This window comes from Nycticebus coucang, chromosome 11 (genome assembly GCF_027406575.1).
Source record: "Nycticebus coucang isolate mNycCou1 chromosome 11, mNycCou1.pri, whole genome shotgun sequence".
Classification (NCBI taxonomy): domain Eukaryota; kingdom Metazoa; phylum Chordata; class Mammalia; order Primates; family Lorisidae; genus Nycticebus; species Nycticebus coucang.
In genome coordinates, this window is record NC_069790.1 from 99774353 (window position 1) to 99797227 (window position 22875).

A 22875-nucleotide genomic window follows, 5' to 3' on the forward strand; every position below is an offset into this window, starting at 1 on the left:
AGAAGGGCAATAGGCCCCCCCTCCCTGCCTGCCTAGGTCCTGCCTCCCCCTGTCTCCTGCCAGATCATAGGGCACAAGCAGGCTGCTGTGTTTTAGAACAGAGGTAAGGGAAAGAGAGGGGGACTGGAGTTTCTTTCTGGAGTGAAGGCCCATCATTGGGAGAAGTAGGGAAAGGGTAGGGTCCCAGTCCAGGGCAGGCTATGGGCTATTTCAGGCCCACCTCACTGCCCCAAGCCTCCCTCCACCCCAGGGGTTGCTTCCGACTTGCCTGATCAGTTCAAGGGCACCTTAGGAGGTGGCACCTCCCACCTTGCTCCCAGGTCTTGAGACCCTCACAGTTCCCACAGCTGCTGTATCTCCCTCCTGTACCCACTGGTTCCCTCAAGGGGACGCCCAAGGGGAAGTACTCATGTTCCTGTCTCCACCCCTCGGTCCTCAGGGTTTCCTTTCTGGAGACCTGGGCCTCCTGACTGACCCATAGCACCATGTTCCCTCCCACAGGTGTGCCTGCAGCTCAGCCCAGAGCCACCTGGGGGTAAGAGGGGAGCAGAGGATACTTCTACCCCTTGAAATACAGGGGTGGGGCAAATGCTCCAGGCCAGGTGAGATCTTGTTGGGTTCACAAGAAGCATCTTTCATGCTGCTATCACCCCTTGTTATAAGTCCTATGTGGTCTTTACCCCCATTAAGGCTATGGAACCACTGACCCAATCCCACTCCACCCCCCCAGGCATGCCCAAGAGTGTGTGTGTGTGTGTGTGTGTGTGTGTGTGTGTGTGTGTGTCAGAGAGAGAGAGCGAGGAGGAGGAGGGAAGGAGGATGCCCTAAGGCTCCCTCTTCACATGCTGATAAATGGCAAAAATACATCACATTTGCAGTCTTGAAGCTCTGTGAGATACTGCCCTGTTCAGTGAAATCAAGAATACTTCTCCCAAGACAGAGGGTAGTGTAGGACGTGGTCTGGAAAACTGCCATCATCGCAGGCTGTAAGAGTGGGTTCTATGGCCCCTCGTAGCATGAGCCAGCAGGGGGAGGGTCAAGCCTGGACATCTGGGATAAGCCCATCACGTACACTCCAAGTTCTGCCACTGTCGCCCTGCATGCTGCACAGGAGCAGGGCCTGGCACTTGTCCTGGCGGGGGGTGGTTGCTCATGAGCAGACAGGGGCTTCTGCAGCAACTCTGTGCCAGGGACCTACTGGGGGAGTATGTCATCTTCCCCTGCTCTGGCCCTGTCACACTGCAGCCTCAGCTCACACATTTTTCTGAAGACTGTCACTAGGATAGAACATATGAAATGTGGGGTGAGATAACAAATGAAGTAAGTTAACTGAAAATGCTTCGAAAGAGGGCAAGAACTACGCAAACACAAGTCATTATTCTTAGTGTTTTCATGATCACGGAGTACCACAGAGGTCCTTAGCAGATTGAGAAGGATCTGAGAATTCGTCTAATCCAACTCTTCATTTTAGCAAGTGAGAACTGTGAGGCTCAGTGAAGTAAATGGATTTTTGCAGTGTTCACAGAGCAATTCAGCCAAAGCTGGACTCCTGGGTGGCTGGCTGTTCACTGAGCATCCACTATAATCATGGTGCTGTATTCTACAACATGAACAACCATCCTATGAAGAAGGTTAATTTTATCCTGGGCCAGGTGTGGTGGCTCACGCCTGTAATCCTAGCACTCTGGGAGGCCCATGCAGGAGGATTGCTTGAGCTCCAGGATTCAAGACCAGCTTGAGCAAAATGAGACCCTGTCTCCATTAAAAATAGAAAAATTAGCTGGGCACTGTGGCAGGTGCTTATAGTCCCAGCTACCGGGGAGGCTGAAGCAGGAGGACAGCTTAAGCCAGAAGTTTGAGGTTGCTGTGAGCTAGACTGACATCCCAGCACTCTAACCTGGGCAACAGAGTGAGACTCTATCTCAAAAAAAAAAAAACCAACACAAAACGAAACAAATTATAGTTGAAGAAACTGGCTGAGAAAAAAATTTTTTAATTCACTTTAAAATGTTCGGATATAACTCACATGCCATAGAATTCACTATTTTAAAGTGTATAATTCATTAGTTCTTAGCATATTTACAAGGTTTACAACCATCACTACTAATTCCACAACATTCTTTTCACCCCAAAAAGAAACCCTACACCCATTCATAGTCACTGTCTGTCCTTCCTTCCCCTCAGCCCCTGGCAACAGCTAATCTACTTTCTGTCTCTATGGATTTGTCTATTTTGGACTTTTCATATAAATGAAATCAAAAAATATGGGGCCTTTCATGTCTGGTTTTTAATTCACTTTAAATTTCTATTTACATACAATAAGACTCACTCCTTTTAATATTCAGTCCTTAGTTTTGACAATAGATAGTCATGTGATGGTCAATGCAAACAAGATATAAAACAGTCCTCACTACCTGACACTGCCCTGTTGTCATCAACTGTCCTGCCACCCTCCCCCCCACTTTGATCCTCATCCTGAGAACCCTGAATATGTTTTCTGTTCCTATAATTTTACCTTTTCCAGACAGCGCTATGAATGGAATCACATCATATCACTTTTGGAGCCCTTTCTTACGTAGGGAAGTGCCCCTGCAGTTCACTTGCCTGGTTTCTGCATCCACAGCGCCCGCCTTTTTATTCTGAGCAGCAGTTCATTGCATGGATGTAGCAGGTTGTTTGTCCACTCACCAGCTGAAGGACATTTGGGGTGCTTTTCAGTCTAGGGCAATTATGAATAAAGCCACTATATTATAAACATCCATGGACAGGTTTTTGGTTAAATGAAGATTTCATTTCTTGGGTAAATCAGAGTGGGCTTGATGAGGCATATGGTAAGCATATGTTTAATTGTATAAGAAACTGTCAGATTGTTTTCCAAAGTAGCCATACCATTTTGCACCCCCAGTTCCAGTTGCTCTGTATCCTTCCCAGGATTTGGTACTGTCAGGGGTTTTTTGTTTGTTTTCTGCCATTCAACAGGTGTGCTTTAAAAAGTTACTTAAAATCATACATATTGGAAGTGGCAGAGCTGAAATGTAATTGTACTTTGTCCATCTCTTCTCTTTCTACTACACACCCTGCTCTTTAAGCAATTCATTTACTCCACCTTAACTGAGAGCACATTGCCAGGGAAATACTAAATACGCTCTACTAGTCAGATAGCCTGGGTTATTGAGTGTCAGTAAGAAGAACAACAAAACCTGACTGCTCAGTGCTCAAGACAACAAAGGCGTATTTCTCATGTATCCTGCATGTCCACTGTGGGTCAGATGGGGCCACTGTCAAACTCAGGATACTGGAGCAGCCACTATCTGGAGCGTTACCACTAGCTGTGGCAGAGGGAAGAGAGCACTGAAGATCTCACAAAGTCAATAAAATGCTCCAGCCTCATAGTGAAATGTCACTTCCACTAACATCCCGTTGGCCATAACTATTGTAATCCATGGCCACATCCAATAATCACAAGGGGCCAGGGACCAGGGAGTGTAATCCTTTCAAATGGCTGGAGAGCAGAGAGGAGGAAAAATTGGGTGAACAGCTTTAATGTGAGCTATATGCATTAGAAATCACTGTTGATTATTCAGAAGATGCAGGGCAACCTAAGTGGAAAGGGGTTTTTATAAACATGGTTAGAAGACTAACCCTATCTGAGATTTTCAACCCCCTTTTCACAGTTGTCTCAGAACGATTTGGCTGAGTGCAGAGACCCAGCAACAATATAGACAGGCCCTCAAGCTGCCCATCTACCTAGATTCAGGAAGGACCACATGCCTTATAAACATGGTTCCCATTAAGTCTGGCAATAAATGGGCTGAAAAGCCAATTTGCTGGATTCCTGTTAATCTAGTCACACCCTAATTCTATTTCTTGGAATAGGTGGCAGCTATACCCTGAACCCCAAGGTCATGAAGCCACAGGGCAGAGCATGTGGGAGGAAGCAGGAAACTTTGGGTAAAGGAACTTCTGCATGGTCCTGCCTGAGGCCTTGGACTTGTCTCAGAGAGTCCCTCAGCCAAAGTTATTGGAACTAGAACAACTGAGTAGTACAGTGAATGATAATGAGTTTGGCAGACAGAAGGCCTGGCTGAAACTCTCCAGTCATCCCATGTGTAACCATGAACAGACTTTCTTTCTTCCTTTTTTTTTTTTTTTTTTTTTGAGTCAAAGTCTCACTCTGTCACTCTCGGTAGAGTCCTGTAACATCACAGCTCACAGCAACCTCAAACTCTTGGGCTTAAGTGATTCTTTTTCCTCAGTCTCCCAAGTAGTTGTTTGCAGTTGTCATTGGTGTTTTAGCTGGCCTGGCAGGGTTCGAACCTGCCAGCCTCAGTGTATGTGGCCGGTGCCCTACCTACTGAGCTATGGGTGCCACCAATGGACAGACTTTCTGAGTTGTTTCTTTTTCCAGAAAATGAGGATGCTAGTAACCTCTGTTAACATGCTATGAGGAATAGCAGTTTGTAAAATGAAGCACTTGGAATACAATAAATGGTAACTATTATATTAATAATATTGCCCTTATACCTGGAACTAAACAGAAGCCTTGTGCATTTCTGTAAAGTCTCTGCAGAAAGAGCTCTGGGAGCCTGGAACTTGATTTCCCTTGAACTCAAGCTATGTTCAGAGTAAAAGGATGAGGTATTATTGCTAATTCACTAAAACTGGTGCTTTGTCTCCTATTATAATAACTATTTCATTACATGTGCATATCTAATCTGCATGGATGAATATAAGCCTAGTTTGAATATAGATGTAATAATCAAAGTCAAAATTAAAAAGAACTCTGGAGAAACTTTTGCTAAGATCTATTGCCAAAGAACCATAAACAAAATAAAAATTAGCTTTCAGTTTTTACAATATACAGTCTTGATTCTGTTTTTTTTTTTTTTTATTGTTGGGGATTCATTGAGGGTACAATAAGCCAGGTTACACTGATTGCAATTGTTAGATAAAGTCCCCCTTGCAATCATGTCTTGCCCCCATAAAGTGTGACACACACCAAGGCCCTACTCCCCCCTCCGTCCCTCTTTCTGCTTTCCCTCCCCCCCATAACCTTAATTGTCATTAATTGTCCTCATATCAAAATTGAGTACATAGGATTCATGCTTCTCCATTCTTGTGATGCTTTACTAAGAATAATGTCTTCCACTTCCATCCAGGTTAATACAAAGGATGTAAAGTCTCCATTTTTTTTAATGGCTGAATAGTATTCCATGGTATACATATACCACAGCTTGTTAATCCATTCCTGGGTTGGTGGGCATTTAGGCTGTTTCCACATTTTGGTGATTGTAAATTGAGCTGCAATAAACAGTCTAGTACAAGTGTCCTTACGATAAAAGGATTTTTTCCTTCTGGGTAGATGCACAGTAATGGGATTGCAGGATCAAATGGGAGGTCTAGCTTGAGTGCTCTGAGGTTTCTCCTTGATTCTGGTTTTAATTCCCAAGTTTTTAAATTACTTTATGTATTAAGGTACAGTGGCTAATAAAAATAAACTAAATTTGTAAGTATTCACTTAGACAAATTGGTTTGGCTGTACTTCAACCCATGCTGGGGTTGAGACAGGGCTGCTCCTTTCTGGGACTCTTCACTACTGCAGTGACTCCTTAAGCATGTGGGCTCTTGACCTTCACCTCCTGCAAAAGGGCCCTGAGTGAGCCAGGGGTATCCCTTTCCCTCTTCACTGCTGGGGTTGAGCAGGTGTCTCTACGATGCACAGACCATCAAAGAACAGTGGTTTTCAGTGTCTTAGGTTTCTGGAAGCCTTTCCAGATTACTCTTTGAGGAAAGAGACTACATCTGCTTCTAAAAAATGCCTTGCACTGGTACAGTACTATACAGTTTAAAAAGTTTCACACGTTATTATTTCACAGGTCATGATAATCTTGTGACTTGAAACTGGACACAAATTATTTTCCCCATTTTACATGGAAGAACATAGGTTAACAGATAGTAAGTGACTTGCCCAAGACCACACGGAAAAGAAATTCTGGAACCAGGCCTTCCCATACTTGGGTTTGGATTCTTTCTGCCTAGCCATAATAAAAAATATTACTTTTTTTTTTTTGAGACCGAGTCTCACTCAGTCGCCCTAAGGTTGAGTGCTGTTGCATCATAGCTCACAGCAACCTCAAACTTTTGGACTCAAGCCATCCTCTTGCCTCAACCTCTGGAGTAGCTGGGACTACAATCGCCTGGCACCACACGTGGCTATTTTTAGAAATGGGGGTCTCCCTCTTACTCAGGCTGGTCTCGAACTCCTGAGCTCAAGCAGTACGCCCTTCTCGGCCTCCCAGAGTGCTAGGATTACAGGTGCGAGCCACCGCACCCTGGCTATTTTTATTTTTAAAAGACTTATTTAGTATGTGTTAGGTCTGCGCTTCTCAACCCGGCTGCACATTAAAATCTCCTGGGGTATATTAAGAAGTAACACCCCCACCCCCCAACCCCCCAGCCCAGGCTCCTCTCCAACCAATTACATCAGCATCTGTACTTGGGTTCCAAACCCAAGTTTGTGTGGGGTTTTTGTTGTTGTTGTTGTTTCTTCCATTGGGTGTTTCTAATGTAGCTCTTCAAATACCATTGTGTAGGGGCTTTATAAACGTCCTCTCATTGAGACTTCAGGAGAATCCCATCAGCAGGGTATTACGATTCCTGTGTTTTGGGTGAGGAGACCAAGGTACAGAAGGGATAAAATGCCCAACTGATCCTGGATAGTGCCTGATACTAAAATTTCCAAACTGTTCACTAAAGTGCTCCAAGTCCACAGTGAACTCATAGGGATTCCAATGCTAGTGGAAATGTTTCAGGGAAACACCGCACAGTACTTGGCATTTGCCGGACACCGTGCGAGTTATTACACTAGTTTACGGTCGTTCATCATTTCTACAGTAGATGGCGCTACATTCCTGCTAATGAACGTCTTTGCAAATCTGGATTTTTCAGCGTGAAAATCAGTGGAGAGGATATGAGTGTGGCTGTCTTCAATTTTATTCCAAAGCTGGAGAAGTAGTACAGTGCCCAATAGGCACAGATATCTCATTAGTAAGTAATCGTGATAATTTTAGGATAAAATAAATGTTTTTTTCTTTCAATTTATATGTATTATTCTTTTTAAATGGCTAAGTCGTGAAGGCATAAATACTAATTATATTGTTTGGACCTAACTTAATTTACTTAGAAAAGGTAAATTTATGTATTTTTGAAAAAGGAAAGCACCTTCCTAATGCCAAGGTCACACAATAAAGGGGCAGAGGTAGGATTTAAATTTGATTAGTCTGATCCCTGAGCCCAACTGCTTAACCCTTCCTCTGAACTGGGCTCAATCTGAGCTTTTCTTCTGTGTCCTATTCTAGACGCCAAACTCTAAACATTGAGTAAGGGGTCAACTTGAAAATGATAGAGCAGACACAAATTAAACATTACTGTTGGGACCACAAATTATTACAATGTCTTTGGCAAATTACATTATGTCTTTGAATCTCAGTTTTCTTATCTGTATATAAGGATATCAAAATCTATAGGGTAGTTACAAAGATTAAACAAGATAAAACCCCTCAACCATCTGGTATAGAACAGGTACTCAATAAGTGTTCTGTCCCTATTTTCCCTCCTCACTTCCATGGCAGATCTGAAGACACAGAGACACACATAAAATGACAGCATCTTGGCTGATTAAATCAGCACAAAATAAATGGGCAGAACAATGAAGCAAATAAAATAAGCTTTCTCTCTTTTTCTTAATAGATAGGGACTCACTCTGTTGCCCAGGATGGGGTACAATGGTGCAATCGCAGCTTACCTTGGGCTTGAACTCCCCTGGCTTCAATCTTCCCGCCTCAGATTCCCAAAGTGCTGAGATTATAGGCGTGAGCCAGGTGCCTGGCAAAATAAGCCTGGAACTCCCTCTCCTCTCCCCACATATCCTCCATGGAGAGCTACTGCTATTGGGAGATCCTCTACCAGCCCCACAGTATACTGCAGAGTCAATAGGTCCACATCTATCTCCTTTTCCAGTTGTCCATCATATCACTGTTCATTATGCCGCTGGATCAAAGGGACACTCAGGACCTAAAAATGTTCTCCATTTCATCTCAGCACACACACACATTGGTTCTTAACAGTATCAGTGCCTCCCACCCCCACTTGGCACCTGTGGCTCAAGCAGCTAAGGCATCAGCCACATACACGGGACCTGGCGGGTTTGAATCCAGCCCAGGCCTGCCAAACAACCATGACAACTACAACCAAAAAATATCTGGGCATTGTGACAGGTGCCTGTAATCCCAGCTACTTGGGAGGCTGAGGCAAGAGAATCGCTTAAGCCCAAGAGTTTGAGGTTGCTTTGAGGTGTGACACCAAGGTACTCTACCAAGGGCGACATAGTGAGACTCTGTCTCAAAAAAAAAAAAAAGAACAGTATCAGCCCCAGATCAGATTATCACACTCTCCCAGGTGTTATTTCCAGGAAGAAGCTCTCTACACCAGCTGAGGTGCTTGAACTTTTACCTTCAGATATTATTTCTTTGAACTTGAAGACTTATAAAACAGACCTCTCTTTGCAAGAAGTAAATCTTATGTCTCACATGGCAGGAGGTTGAACTCCAGGTCAACTACAGAGGAGGAAGTGGAGGAAGCAACAGTGTCCCTAACACAGTCATCCCATAAATATCTAGTGAGCACCTACTATGTGCTAGGCACAAAGGCATGGGCATGAACAAGACCCAGTCATTGCCCTCAAGGCTTATGGTCTAATGAAGGCTCCAGGCTGGGAAATGGGCAGCTACAGATCCCGTGTGATGTATGCTAATTCAGGAGGGCAGTATAGGTGTTAACGGGCAGCACATAGGACTGACACTGAACCCAGACCCAGAGGGTCAGCAAAGACTTCCTGAAGGAAGTGACATCTAGACCAAAACTTAACAGATGAGGAGGAGTTAGGCCCGTGAAGGACCATCCTAAGTAAGGAAACAGGACAAAAGCAGAAGTACAGAGGCGAAGAAGTGTGGGGTATGGGACTGCAGTGTACCTCACAACTGTGTGAAGGGTAGAGATGTGGTTAGAACCACTTTTTTCAGGTCCAAAATTGAGCTCCAAATGTTCCTTTAATGAGTATTTACTGAGTTCCCCATGTGTAAAGACCCTTTGCTGTTGCATGGGCTGTGTGTAAGTACGCCCGCAAAACACAATGGTATGGGCCCCGTGCTCTTCTTCCCTGACCTTGCCACATCTGGACACACCTTCTTAAGACTCTACTGACCCCAAGATTGCACCCTACCAGATAGCAGGACTTGTTTGAGTGTTGGTTGTCATATGTCCTAGCTATGGACATGCTTTGAATTCCAGCAGCCCTCATGGAAAAGTCTCAGGGAGCAGGAGGTCAGAGGTGAAGCAACAAAGCCAATTTTGAGTTCCCAGGCCTGAGACCTCCTGTTGCTCCCTGGGATACTTGAGTGTAGAGAAAAGTGGCAAAGATAATATTTGCTTTTTAGCTAAGGGGTGGACACCAGAATACTGACCACAGAGGAGGAGGTGATTTGACTTATTCTATTTATACTTTTGTTGCCCCCAGATTGTGCAACACAGAAGCTTGAGGGGTTAGTGTTAGAAAGCCAGTTGCAACCAGGATTGGTGACTCATGCCTGTAATCCTAACATTCAGGGAGGCCAATGCAGGTGGATAACCTGAACTCGGGAGTTTGTGATCAACCTGAGCAAGAGCTCATCTCTAAAAATACAGCCAGGTATTGTGGCAGGCGCCTGTAGTCCTAGCTACTCGGGAGGCTGAGGCAAGAGGAGCTCTTGAGGCCAGGAGTTTGAGATTGCTGTAAGCTATTAAACTATTACACCATGGTACACTACCCAGGGGGACAGAGTGAGACTCTGTCTCCAAAAAAAAAAAAAACCCAGTCTGAACTTGTTTGCTATCCAATGTCCACGTGGTAGCATGACATCAGGGTGTAATGTCCCAGGCCAGTCCGAATGCCCACGTCCATTCCCACTCTGGAACCCTGAGTTGCCTAATACAAAACACCAACCTCACTACTTTCTTAAAAAATTATTATAAGCAAAATTGGTTAGAATAGAAATTGGTCCTGTCCTTAAAAAGCACTGCTTCAGAGAAGCCTTTGAGCTGACTGCTTAGAGCCTGACCTGCTTGTGACTAGGACACGGCCCACGCCCTGTCCTAGCTTTTGGGAAAGACTCAGTCTCTTTGCCTTCCCTGCCCAGCCCAGGTTTGCTGACGTCATAGGTGCAGGTGGAGACCTAGCTGGAGAGAGACCTTTCACCTCTTTCCTGCCCACTTACTTCCCTGTTGCAGCCACAGGTCCCCACAGTGTGCGGGTAGACACCTGCCACACTAGACTGACTCCTCTCTGGCTCAGGGAAATTGGATTGGGCTCTACCACCCTAAGAGGCTTTGCAATTCTGGCCAACTGTGGTGACTCTCTGGGGTTCCTCCTCCAGGAGCCTGTGGCCACACTAGCAGCAATCATCTGAGGTTGCAGCGTGGCCATCCTCAGCAAGAAAGGGGGAGCAGCTGCCTCCCTGAGTTCGGGAACCATCCTTTTTGGAGGCTCTTCCACACACAGCACAATCTAAAACAGTACCCTGAAGGCACCCGCAGACCTCTGGGCTAACACCTAAGAATAGAGTGACTTTCCAGGTGACAGGAAAACTCTCCCTGGCTATGGGACCAGGCATCCGTGGTACCCCCAAATCACTTGCAAACACATCTGCCCTGCCCCTACCCCACAAGCAGGAATTCTGGTTCTTGCATCAGCCTGGCCTCTCCCAGCCTCTATGTTTCAGTTGAAGGGTAAAGGTGAGGACAGACCCGTTCCGTTAAGGCGGCCCAGAGCGGCTTCCGGCTGAGTCAGCCCTGTGGGGAGAGCGCCAGCACCGCTGGGTCAGCTTCAGGCTCCGGGTGTGCTGGGGACTGGCTCGCTCACTTCCTCCAGGCACCTGGCAGCTGCCTCCAGGCAAGCTGTCAGGGACCTGACCAATCCTTGACCCCTAAAGGTCTGAGCAGGAGCTTAGATCTCCTTCCCCTCCCCGGGACAAACCTTGTCAACCAGGCATTTGCACGAGAAATGAAACTTAGCGGCTCAGGACTTCTCCCAGCAAAGTAATTATTACTGCAAAGAGTGAAGACTTCGCTCCTATGAGGGTCCCTTTCCACTCTCCAGAAACTGGAAAAAAGCATAATTATAAAGGAGAGTACGAGAAATCATTAAAAGTTGGGATTCTAGCATCCTAACTTAGGCTTAAGTCCTGACTCAGACATTTTTTGAGTTGTTTGTTGGGGGGCCTCCTTTTTTCCTCCTCCTCCTCCATCTCTCCTCCTAAGACAAAGGAGATGGCTGGCCCCACCCCCCAGAAGTTCATGAAAGACCCTAACCTTACAGGCAATCTGTGGAATGTGCCCAACCCCCATCCCCCCATATAAAGGTGGTCTCTAACCTTCCCCCACCCGCACCCGTGGCAGAGGCCATCTGTGCACTGCCCAGGTGGGTCACCTCCCCTTTCGATAAGCCTAGCCTGAGCATCTCTGCCACCTCGTCTCTGGGCACCACTGTTTGCACCTTTCAGTGTTGCCCTAGGTGAGTTCCTTTTCTCAGAAGCCAATTTCTTCATTTGTAAAACGCTTCATAATTATGATTGAGTGTTTCTTAGAATTACTGTGAAGATTAAATGAGACAAAACATGGCAATGCCATGTAGTCCTGGCTTGGGAGGCTGAGGCAAAAAGATCACTTGAACCTAGGAGTTTGAGGCCAGCCTGGGCAGCAAAGAGGATCGCTTGAGCCCAAGAGTTTGAGATTGCCGTGAGCTATGACACCATAGCACTCTACTCAGGGCAACAGATTAAGATTCTGTCTCAAAAAAAAAAAAAAAAGAAAGAAAAGAAAAGAAAGGAATGGACCTGGCACATAGTAGGAGCTTGGTACACGGCTTTATTTATTCATTTATTTTTTGAGACAGAGTCTTACTATGTCACCCTCAGTAGAGTGCTATGGTATTACAGCTCACAGCAACCTCAAACTCTTAGGCTTAAGAGATTCTCTTGCCTCAGCCTCCCCAGTAGCTGGGACTACAGGAGCCCGTCACAATGCCTGGCTATTTTTTGTTGCAGTTGTCATTGTTGTTTAACTGGCCTGGGCTGGGTTCGAACCTACCAGCCTTGGTGTATATAGCTGGAGCCATAACCACTGTGCTACGGGTGCCGAGAAGTGTGCCTTTCTCAGGACAACATTTAACTTCAGAGAGTGGGGTTTCACAGAAAGAGGAATATATGTTTGGGCAGGCAGGTTTTGCCTTGCCACCCAAATCATACTGAATAGACTACCCACTACTTCTGTTTCTTTTCTGGATAAAACAGTTCTAATTAAGAAAAGCTGGGAACTGGGATCCAAATAGTGTTTCTGAAAATTCCTAAACATAACTTAATCAATTCTCTTCTCCCTGCACACGCACGGGTACACATGAGGTTGCATCCTGGTTCCCCAGAGCCACAGGAAGGGAAACAACCTGGATTTTTCTCTGTTCATATAATCAAAGTTTTTGAATTTGTTTCTTGAGACAGAGTCTCACTTTGTTGACCTCAGCAAAGTGCTGTGGTGTCATAGCTCACAGCAATCTCAAACTCTTGGGCTCAAGCAATTCTCTGACCTCAGCCTCCCAAGTAGTTGGGACTACAGGTGCCTGCCACAATGCCCAGATATTTTAGAGATGGGGTCTTGCTCTTGCTCAGGCTGGTCTCAAACCCATTAGCTCAGGCAATCCACCTGCCTCAGTCTCCCAAAGTGCTCAGATTACAGGTGTAAGCCACTGTGCCTGGCCTCCAGAGTTTTTGATTTTTTAAAAAAATATCAGAATCACAGAGTACAGATTCTTCCCTTCTTTTTCTTTTGTCTTTTTTTTTGAGACAGTTTCACTTTGTTGCCTCAGGCTAGCGTGCTCTGGCATCATAGCTCACAGCATCCTCAAACTCCTAGGCTTGAATGACCCTCTTACCTCAGTCTCCAGAGTAGCTGGAACTACAGGGACCCACGACAAGGCCTGGCTATATTTTCTATTTTTAGTAGAGACAGGGTGTTGCTCTTGCTCAGGCTGGTCTCAAACTCCTAAACTCTGGGGATCCACTTGCCTCGGTTTCCCAGAGGGCTGGGATTACAGGCCTGAGCCACCATACATGGCCATTCCCTTTGTCCTTATTACACTTGTCCAAACTAGTCAATTTCTGGAAATTACAAAAATCCCAGCAGTGGCATAAAAGATAAAGAGTTCATCAGATAAAGAAAGAACTGGTCATTTTCAATCTGGAGAACAATACAGATAAGGCTCAAAGGCTTCCCGGGGTATAATATCTGTGGAACAACAGGCAGCTCTGTGTATAGGAACCAAGGTCCAAGCCCAGCCATGCGGCATAATAGCTTAACATACAACCTCATGGGCTACACTGCCTGGGTTAGAATTCTGACTCTATCACTTCTTAGCAAGTTCTTTAATTTCTGTGTGCCTCGATTCTATCTATAAAATAAGATCATAATAGTATCCACTTCCAAGGGTTTGGGGGAGGAGTAAATGAACTCATCAATGAAGAGAACTCAGAACAGTGCTGGGGTATACTAAGGGCACCGTAAGTGTTAGGCATTACTATTCTCAATTCATACCTAAGCATTGGAGCAGCTCTCTTTCTCTCACCATTCAACCCTACGTACACCTGTAATGAAAACGATCTTTAATTAATCGGAAATGGTTATCTCTTGCCCATCACCCCAATGCACTAACCTACACTTATTTCTCTTTATCAATGTTTTAAAAAATATATTCTCCAACACAGGGTTCTGGATTGGTCACATCAACAATAGAGGGAAGTTTACTGCGGAAAATCAAAGTTGTCTTGTGACACAATGACTCAGTTATGCTTCAACATTTCATCAGCAAACATTTATTGAGCATTACCATGTGGCAGGTACCATGGTTCCACAGGGCTTCCCCTAGAGCCCCATGTAGGAGTATTAGGCAGAAGGTGATTGAAGAGTCTCAGAAAATCCACCTTTATCTCAAACATCCCTCCTCCTGACTGCATGCAAGATGTAGAGCACTGATTTCCCTTCCTCAAACTCTTCTTAAAAATAATGCATTCTGATTGGGTCAGAGTTCTAAATTACCCAGAGACGTCATCTGATACCTAACAGCATAGGAATTCCATTATCTGGTTAAGTCATCTTCTGTAACACGAAGATCCAGAAAAGGCTCCAAGGGGGAGCTGTGAACTCTAGCAACTATCTGCTCCTGTATTTATGCTTTTCCCCCCACTAGAGTTCTATTTCAGGCAATGTGGGAACTAGATAACACGACAATGTTCCCAGTACAAAAACACCTAAAACATGACAAATGTTCTTGTAAATACATAGACCAGCTGGGGGTTGGGGGGAGGAGGAAGAAAAATCTTACACAAATCTTACACAAAGCACAGGAAGAAAAAGAAACCAGAAAACCAACGTTATTTTAAGTGGACCCTGATGCTATGGCTGCCTGGAGTTGTTGGCTAATCTTGATAACCAAGGACTGTCATTAAAGTAGTGTTTGCAAGGCTTTGTTTTAAAGGCTATACTTTTAAGGAATGATGAACCAGGAAAAATCTGGCATTTGCAAAATGAGGGGAAAGGGAAATTTGTTTGTCTCAACTGAGTTCTGCTACTGAAAAAAATGTTTCCATTGAGAATTTACAATCCTGGGCTTCAGGTACTTTTGAAGACAGAATGTGTAAGATGCATGATCTGGGAAAACACAAGATGAAACCTTAATAAAAATTAGTAGTGAATTATTCATTCCTTGAAGAAGCTTTGCACAAAGCTTCTCTGAAGATGCCAGCTCTTAACCCAAGCTATGTAGGATTCTCACACAAAAAGTTTGAACAAATGAAGCTCGAACACAAAAAGTAAATAAATAAGAACATGGAAACAAATCTGCATGAACAAATGTCAGCATACTCAATAAACGGCAGCATATTTTCCATCTTCCTATAACAGACTCACAATATTAGATGTGAAGTAAAAAATAAGAACTTCTTAAAGTGGTTAAAGAAAAGTAAGAAAAAGTTGAAAATATGAGAAAGGAACCATATGCTATCAAAAAAGATGTGAGAGATTTGAAAAATAAATCAAATAGAACATCTAGAAATGAAAGCCATGATAATTAAAATCAAAAACTCAATAGAAGGCTGGGTGCGATGGCTCACACCTGTAATCCTAGCACTCTGGGAGGCTGAGGCAGGTGGATTGCTTGAGCTTAGAAGTTTGAGACCAACCTGACTAAAAGTGAGATCCCCATCTCTACTAAAAATAGAAAATCTGAGGCAAGAGGACCACTTGAGCCCAAGAGTTTGAGGTTGCTGTGAGCTATGATGCCACCGCACTCTACACTGGGTGACAGCTTGAGACTCTATCTCAAAAAACAAAACAAAACTCAATAGGCAAGTTAAACAGCAGATTAGATAGAATAGAAGACAGAATTACTAAACTAAAAAAACCTCTAAGATCTAAAAAATTATACAGAATGCAGCAGATAGGGATAAAAATTCGAAAAATCTGAAAGAAAGCTGAAGACACACAAAGACCAAAATGAGTAGGACCAACACCCGATTGGGATATTGTAAGACAAAATAGAATAGAGGCAATATTCTAAGAAGTAGTGGCTGAGAATTGTTCAGAAGCAATGATGAATGACATTAAATCTTTAATTTCGATCATCAGTGTAAGAGGAAATAACTGGCAAATTGGAATTTTATACTTAGGCAAACTGCCTTTAAAATCAAGAACATTGATTCTTTTGTAGTTCATAAACATGATGATTGAGTTTTCACATTCATATGTGAGATGTGCCTCCCTCAAACCTTGTTAATATGTTAGCACATTACCTGTCTGGTGTGGAAAAAGAAAAGAAAACAAGAGCACTCATAGAATAGGAGAAAGTATTTGCAAATCAAGTATCTGATAAGAGACTTATATTCAGAATATATAAAGAGGTTTTACAACTCAACAATAAAAAACAAATCCCCCAATTTAAGAATGGGCATACTTTTGTATAACCTAAACTCTTCATCATAAAAGTTACACAAAGGAAATGTCTAATTGAAATCTGTTTTTATAGTATCTTCTAGGTTATCACAACCTGTAAGGTTGTTCTATTGACATTTCTCTGTATGTATTTTTAAAAAATGTTATCTATTTCTCTTTTCAGGTTGTTGTCTAGCATGAAATAAGTATGAAAGTCCTTTGACAACTTGATTGGGCAGTGGCTCACGCCTATAATCCTAGCACTCTGGGAGGCTGAGATGGGTGGATGGCTTGATCTCTGGAGTTCGAGACCAGCCTGAGCAAGAGTTAGATCCCTATCTCTACTACAGGTAAAATAGAAAAACTAGCAAGCATTGTGCTGAGTGCCTGTAGTCCTAGCTACTTGGGAGGTTGAGGCAAGAGGATTGCTCAAATCAAGGAGTTTGAGGTTGCTGTGAGCCATGATGCTATGGCAGTCTACCCAGGGTGAGACTCTGTCTCAAAAAAAAAAAGCTTTGACAACTGACAGCCCTGCACACACATAAGAGATTATTAAGACTCTTTAATTTTCCAAATATGTATTATTGTGTAATTCAGTGGAATAAGAATTCAAAGTTTTTCCCTGAGTTTATAGTCTAAAATTTCCCTTGATTTAAAGAGACTTTTTTCAAAAATGCAGTGCAGGAAGGGATATCATAAGGCCATGTGTGTAAATGAGGCTGAGTTTGGTGCTGAAAACTTGTGTATAATCAATCAGATCCTTGTAACTTAGGAAAGTGACCCCCCAATGCTGGGAGCCACTTGATATCCAAGATAGAGTTCTTGGGTTAGTACAAGAAAGAAGTCAGGAGCAAGCTGACAGAATAAAGCAAAAGCAAGATTTATTCAGAAACTATAGAAAGCTAGAAAGTCTACTTCACAGACAGAGTAGAGGCTAGCTTTCCTTGCAAAAGAGAACGGGTTGGCGCAGAGGAAACCAGCCTTGCACAGAGGACAAGCACCCTAGTGCCTGTTGCCTTTCTGTTTAAGCATCAGGCTAAATAAGGGGAGAAATACTCATGGAAGGGGCAGTGTTTCTCCACTATCTTGGTTCTAACAGTTGGAACTTCTGCCTTTATCTTGTTTTGATCAAGGCCATCAGAAACTTTGAGACTTTGTGATTTAGTCCATGCGGCAGCAATGCCCAGAGTAATGCCTGTGGCAATGCTGTACCCAAAGCAGTATCTGCCAGTTCCCTGTCTCACTTGAAGGTGGGATGGAGCAGAAACCCCATCTGTCTTGTTCATTGCTGCCTCCCTGACACCTTCATAAGGATAAGAATAATAATAGTGATAATAACAATAAAATATAACTAACATTTGTTGAGCACATGAGATGCCTGAAACACCAATTTGAAAATTCCAGTCCTCTCGATGGATCTTTTCTTGCAGGGACAATGAGGACAGCAGGCTGGCAAAGCTTGGTGACACTTGCCTTCGTGATCCCCTAGCCAGCTTCCCCAGCTCTGGTTTTATAGCTTAATCTACTTCCTGTTGTGTTTTGGGTCCCCAACTAGACTTCTGCATAGAAGACAGAGAACATTGATTGACCAATCTGCACACAGCCTGGCAGGTTTATTTATCACTGTAATTTAATAAATGAAAGTTAATTTTGTGGGCAGCACCTGTGGCTCAGTGAGTATGGCAACAGCCCCATATGTGATGGTGGTGGGTTCAAGCCTGGCCCTGGCCAAACTAACAAAAAATAGCCAGGCCTTGTGGCAGGCGCCTGTGGTCCCAGCTACTGGGAGGCTAAGCCCGAGAGCTGGAGGTTGCTGTGAGCTGAGATGCCACAGCACTCTATGGAGGGCAACTGAGTGAAACTCTTGTCTCTAAAAAAAAAAGAAAAAGAAAGTTAATTTTGTGTGAGTTAATTTCAAGTGAGTTACTATAGTAACTGTAAATATTATATAGGGTGGGCATGAAGTTCGTGTACAATTTACTATGTTAAAGTATTGTAAATTGCACATGAACTTTATGTCTACCCTGATATTTTTGTTAACTTTAAAGTTTTATTGTATAGAATATATGTGAGTCATATACAAGTTTAAGTGATTTAAGTAATAAGGCCCAAAGCCTTACCACCTAAGAGTTTGTGGATATTACCAAACTTCCAGACCTATAAGTTAAGTAATTATGGGATAGGAGAGAGGAAAAGTCCTAAAGGCATATCGTTCAGTCTCCAACATCCTTTGCCTGCTGCTTTTTTATAGTTGACATCTAACAAATAGTTGTTGAATGAACAGTAAAAAATAGGAAAATGATCATAAACAAAATTAAAAGCAAATAAGTCAGGAAATATTCTCATAAATACAATAGGGAAGGGTACAACTTATATATCAAGAACTTGGAAAATTGATAAGAAAAAGATGAAATCTTTTATAGAAAAACAACAATGCTAAATATGCAATGAATGAATGGTTGAGTGGAGGCTCCTGGAGAAATAGCTTTCCTGGAATTTAGCATATTAATTTAATTTAATTTAATTAATTTATTTATTTTTAGAGATAGAGTCTCACTTTGTCACCCTCGGTAGAGTGCTGTGGTGTCACAGCTCCCTGCAATCTCCAGCTCTTGGGCTTAGGTGATTCTCTTGCCTCAGCCTCCCAAGTAGCTGGGACTACAGGTACCCACCACAACATCTGGCTATTTTTTTGTTGCAGTTTGGCCAGGGCTAGGTTTGAACCCACCACCCTTGGTATATGAGGCCAGCGCCCTACTCACTGAGCCACAGGCGCCGTCCTAGTGCATTAATTTTGCAAGAGAACATCCAGTACCACCTGGATAAGAAAATGCAAAAGAACTCAGCTGCAGAGCTGGGTTAAGCCTTTTTTCAGATGAGCTAGAAGGCAGGAGAGGAATTGCTTCATGTCCTGACAGGATGATCAGATGTCCCAAGTTGGGGAAAGTAGACAGTGTATACACTGGTGAACTCCCTGTTTGGAAGAAGGAATATGGCCTTTGCCAGGATGTGATTGGAAGGTGAGCCCACCCTTTCAAGAGGAAATCCAAATCTATGAGTAGATGGCAGTCTGGGGAGAGAGCTGGAGGAGGAGATGGAGAAAGAGGAGGAAGGCGAGATCCTCCTCAGAGCAGGGGCAGCTGTCTACCCTGCTCTGACAGGTCAGGTGGCCCAGCCGTAGGAGCAGAGTAAGTTGAAACCTGGGCACTGACGGCAGCAGCCACTTCTCAGTCCTGCCTGGCACATGAAAATATCTTTTCCTTGGTCAATCAGGTGACGTGACTCTGGGGCTTAGCAACTGCAGAGACTGGTCACTGTACTTGGTTACTGGCCCTTGCCCTGTCTCCAGACTTTGGAACAACTTTGTCTTTGTGCCCTTCCCTCGAGGGGCCTCATAAATGAAGCCTCATCTTCGGGAGATAAGGCACAGCACACCTCCCTTGTGGGAAGGGTATGCTGGTCTTTGAGAGCATACCCTTCCTTCCTTTCCTGGCTTAGAAAAAGTAGGGGAGCTTGGGCAGCCTGTTTCTGCTGTTTCCTGGGTGATTCACTAATCCAACCAAAGAACCTGAACTTCCTGCAGTGACAAGGCAGCACACAGTCTCAGGTACACAAAACCACCAACAGTCACATGTCCTTTGACTCAGAGACCTATGCCAGAGGCTGTGAAGGCCCAGGCCCAGGCACTCAAGGCACACAAGCAATGAGCACATCAACAGACCTGGAGCCACTGACAGGTGCAAAGGTTCCTAGTATCCGCACACCTGCTATCCTGTATAAACATCTGTCCTAATTTACCCTCAGGGCCCCCTGGGCTGTTGACAGCTCATTATGCAGCTAATTTAGCCTAGCCATCCTTTTAAGTGAGTTCCAAGGCTATTTATGAAAGGAGATCCTGTACACTTTCTAGTCCACCCTCTCCTGGACTTCTTTTCCCTGTCATGCAGAGAGAGAAGAGGCAGGGACAGCAATAAATTCATTCCAGAAAACTGAGGGAAGGAGGCTGCAAGGACTCCACAGAAGCACTTAGTTGTATACCAGAATCTAAAGGGCTAGAGGGGGCTGAGTGCCTGTAGCTCAGCAGCTAGGGCGCCAGCCACATACACCAGAGCTGGTGGATTCGAATCCAGCCCCGGCCTGCCAAACAACAATGAATGACAACTATAACAAAAAATAGCCAGGCGCTGTGGCAGGTGCCTGTAGTCCCAGCTACTTGGGAGGCTGAGGCAAGAGAATCGCTTAAGCCCAAGAGTTGGAGGTTGCTGTGAGCTGTAACGCCATGGCACTCTACCAGGGCGACATAGTGAGACTCTGTCTCAAAAATAAATAAATAAAATAAAATATAAAGGGCTAGGGGGAATGTTGGAGCCATATGGAGCTCAGTCAATTTGCTTTCACTATGAGGGAGGGTGTCTCTCTGGTGTCTGAGCTAGAGTATAGTGGCATCATAGTAGCTCACTGCAACCTCAGACTTCTGGGCTCAACCTCCTGCCTCAGCCTCCCAGAGTGCTAGGATTACAGGCATGAGCCACCACACCCAGCCTCTAATTTTTCTATTTTTTGAAGAGATTGGGTCTTGCCCTTGCTCAGGCTTAAATTCCTGGGCTCAAGTGATCCTCCTGCCTTGGCATCCCAGAGTGTTAGGATTATAGGCATGAGCCACCCCACCTGGCCAAGATAATATATTTTATAATTTTCAGATAACCTTCTCAAAGTAATCATAATCTAACAGAAGAGATGAGTGAACAAAAGGCACAGCCTATAGTTCCTACTACTCAGGAAGCTGAGGTGGGAGGATCTTTTGAGCCCAGGAGCTTGAGTCCAGCCTAGGCAACATAGCAAGACCCATCCCTACAAAAAAGTAAAATGTTTGTAATAATTTTTAAGAGTAATACAAGAAGTTATCTAGATACAATATGCTTAGCAACTGAGAGGCATAAACATCAAATGCTATGATATCAGCAAGCAGTACCCCAACATGCAGAAGAACTAAGAATAGGGGACTGGGAAGTTTCCAGGGCCAAATGGGACAGCTGGGAGCTGAGACACCAACAGCTGAGAGCTGAGATACCAGATGATTTTAGCTGCTTTTTGGGATCCATAATAGGAGAGGGTAGAGAAGTGTGGTGGAGACAGGGCTTAGAAGACAAGGCCATCATCATTTTGGGGAAGGGAGCAATTCTCACTGGACAGCCCTTTTCTCTGGTCTGCCGGGAGCCAAAACATCTCACAAAAATGCCCCTTGCTATCTTGATTTTACGAGCAAACTATTCTCAGGAATTCAACCGTAAACAGCAACGGTACTTTCCCCTTGCATATCTCCTCAAAAATGCACCCCCCGCCTTAGGGACCTTCTCCTAATAATTTTCCAGAAACTAGCCCCCTCCCCGCCCTGTTAGGAACAGCCCTTAGTTACTTCCTCGTTTGTGTGCTTATAAGTCCAGCTGAAAAATAAACTCAACGGAGCTTGATCAGACTCTTGACTTGCTCTCATTCTTTCCTGTCTCTTGTCCCCTCATTCGACTGACCCCTTTGTTTCCCAGGTCCTCGTTGAATTCCCCGCGGGCCGGGGCACTGGTCCTCTTATCTTAGCCAAAGCAGGGGAAGTCAGCTGGGAAGAGGAAAAAAGTTTCCCTCAAAGGCTGGTTGTCCTATTCCCTTCTTTACTGCCTCTGCCGACAGCAGCTGCTGTCCTTGGCTGGGATGAGAGGTAGCAGGACATTCCCCTGCCCTGTACTAGCCGACTTGCAGGAGAGCCATGGAGTTAGTCAGCAGGTAACAGAGATGTCTGGGGGAGAAGTGCCAGCCAGCTAGGCAGACTGAGAATGTGCCCAGATGCACGCACGCACATCTGTCAGTGCAGGGCATGTGTGTGTGAAGTAGCTGTCATAATGATGAATGAAAGCAGGACTGAAAACATGAGAACCCCACTGCCTTCCTACCTCTCAACCCCAGCCTCTACACCTCCCTGTCAGGACAGCAGACACTTGCCACCTCTGCTAGCTCGCACAGTCACTTTGTAAGCAGCACGGAGCTCATCCAGGCTTGGCCATTTGCAGTGGCCTGGGCTCGGACATGCTCAAAGAGCCCACCATGACCAGTGAGAAGAGGTGACAGCAAGGAGGAAGTTCCCTCCAGATCAGGTGTCCTCAAACTTTTTAAACAGGGGGCCAATTCACTGTCCCTCAGACCATTGCAGGGCCGGACTATAGTTTAAAAAAAAAACAAACTATGAACAAATTCCTATGCACACTGCATATATCTTATTTTGAAGTAAAAAAACAAAACATGAACAAATACAATCACACCGCCTCATGTGGCCCGCGGGCGGCACTTTGAGGACCCTGCTCTAGATTCTAATGTTTAATACTTTTATGATTCCATGATGGAAGTAGAGACCAAAGTGTCAATATGCAGATTTATCCCAATTGCGGTCTTGAAGTAGACTGTCTTAAAATGCACATTTCCAGAGAGTTTCCTTTTTGATTCTTATTACCCCGTTTCCCTGAAAATAAGACAGTGTCTTATTTTAAGGTGTGCTCCCAAAGATGCCCTAGGTCTTATTTTCGGGGGACATCTTATTTTTCCTGTAAGTAGGTCTTATTTTCGGAAGGTGTCTTATTTTGGGGGAAACAGGGTCCCTATACAAGACAGTGAACTATCCACAAGCCTTTATTGAGATGAGGAAATAGGGACGACTTTACCCCAGATCTTTCCTAAGCTTTTTCAAAAACATTCATTGAATTTTTTCTTCTTCTAATGATACATGCTCATAGTAGAAGATTTGAAATTCAGGAAACCATAAAA

At 44.3% G+C, this 22875-nt stretch overlaps 1 protein-coding gene and 1 non-coding gene across 3 annotated transcripts in view; one reads left to right on the forward strand and one right to left on the reverse strand.

Annotated features, from left to right (window-relative positions):
- Positions 1–22875, reverse strand: part of IMPDH1 (inosine monophosphate dehydrogenase 1) — a 49211-nt gene that overhangs the window by 25616 nt on the left and 720 nt on the right. The window lies entirely within an intron of this gene.
- On the forward strand, positions 15836–15939 carry LOC128560653 (small nucleolar RNA U13). Its single transcript, XR_008373122.1, has one exon. It is a non-coding gene; the product is annotated as a small nucleolar RNA U13 (small nucleolar RNA).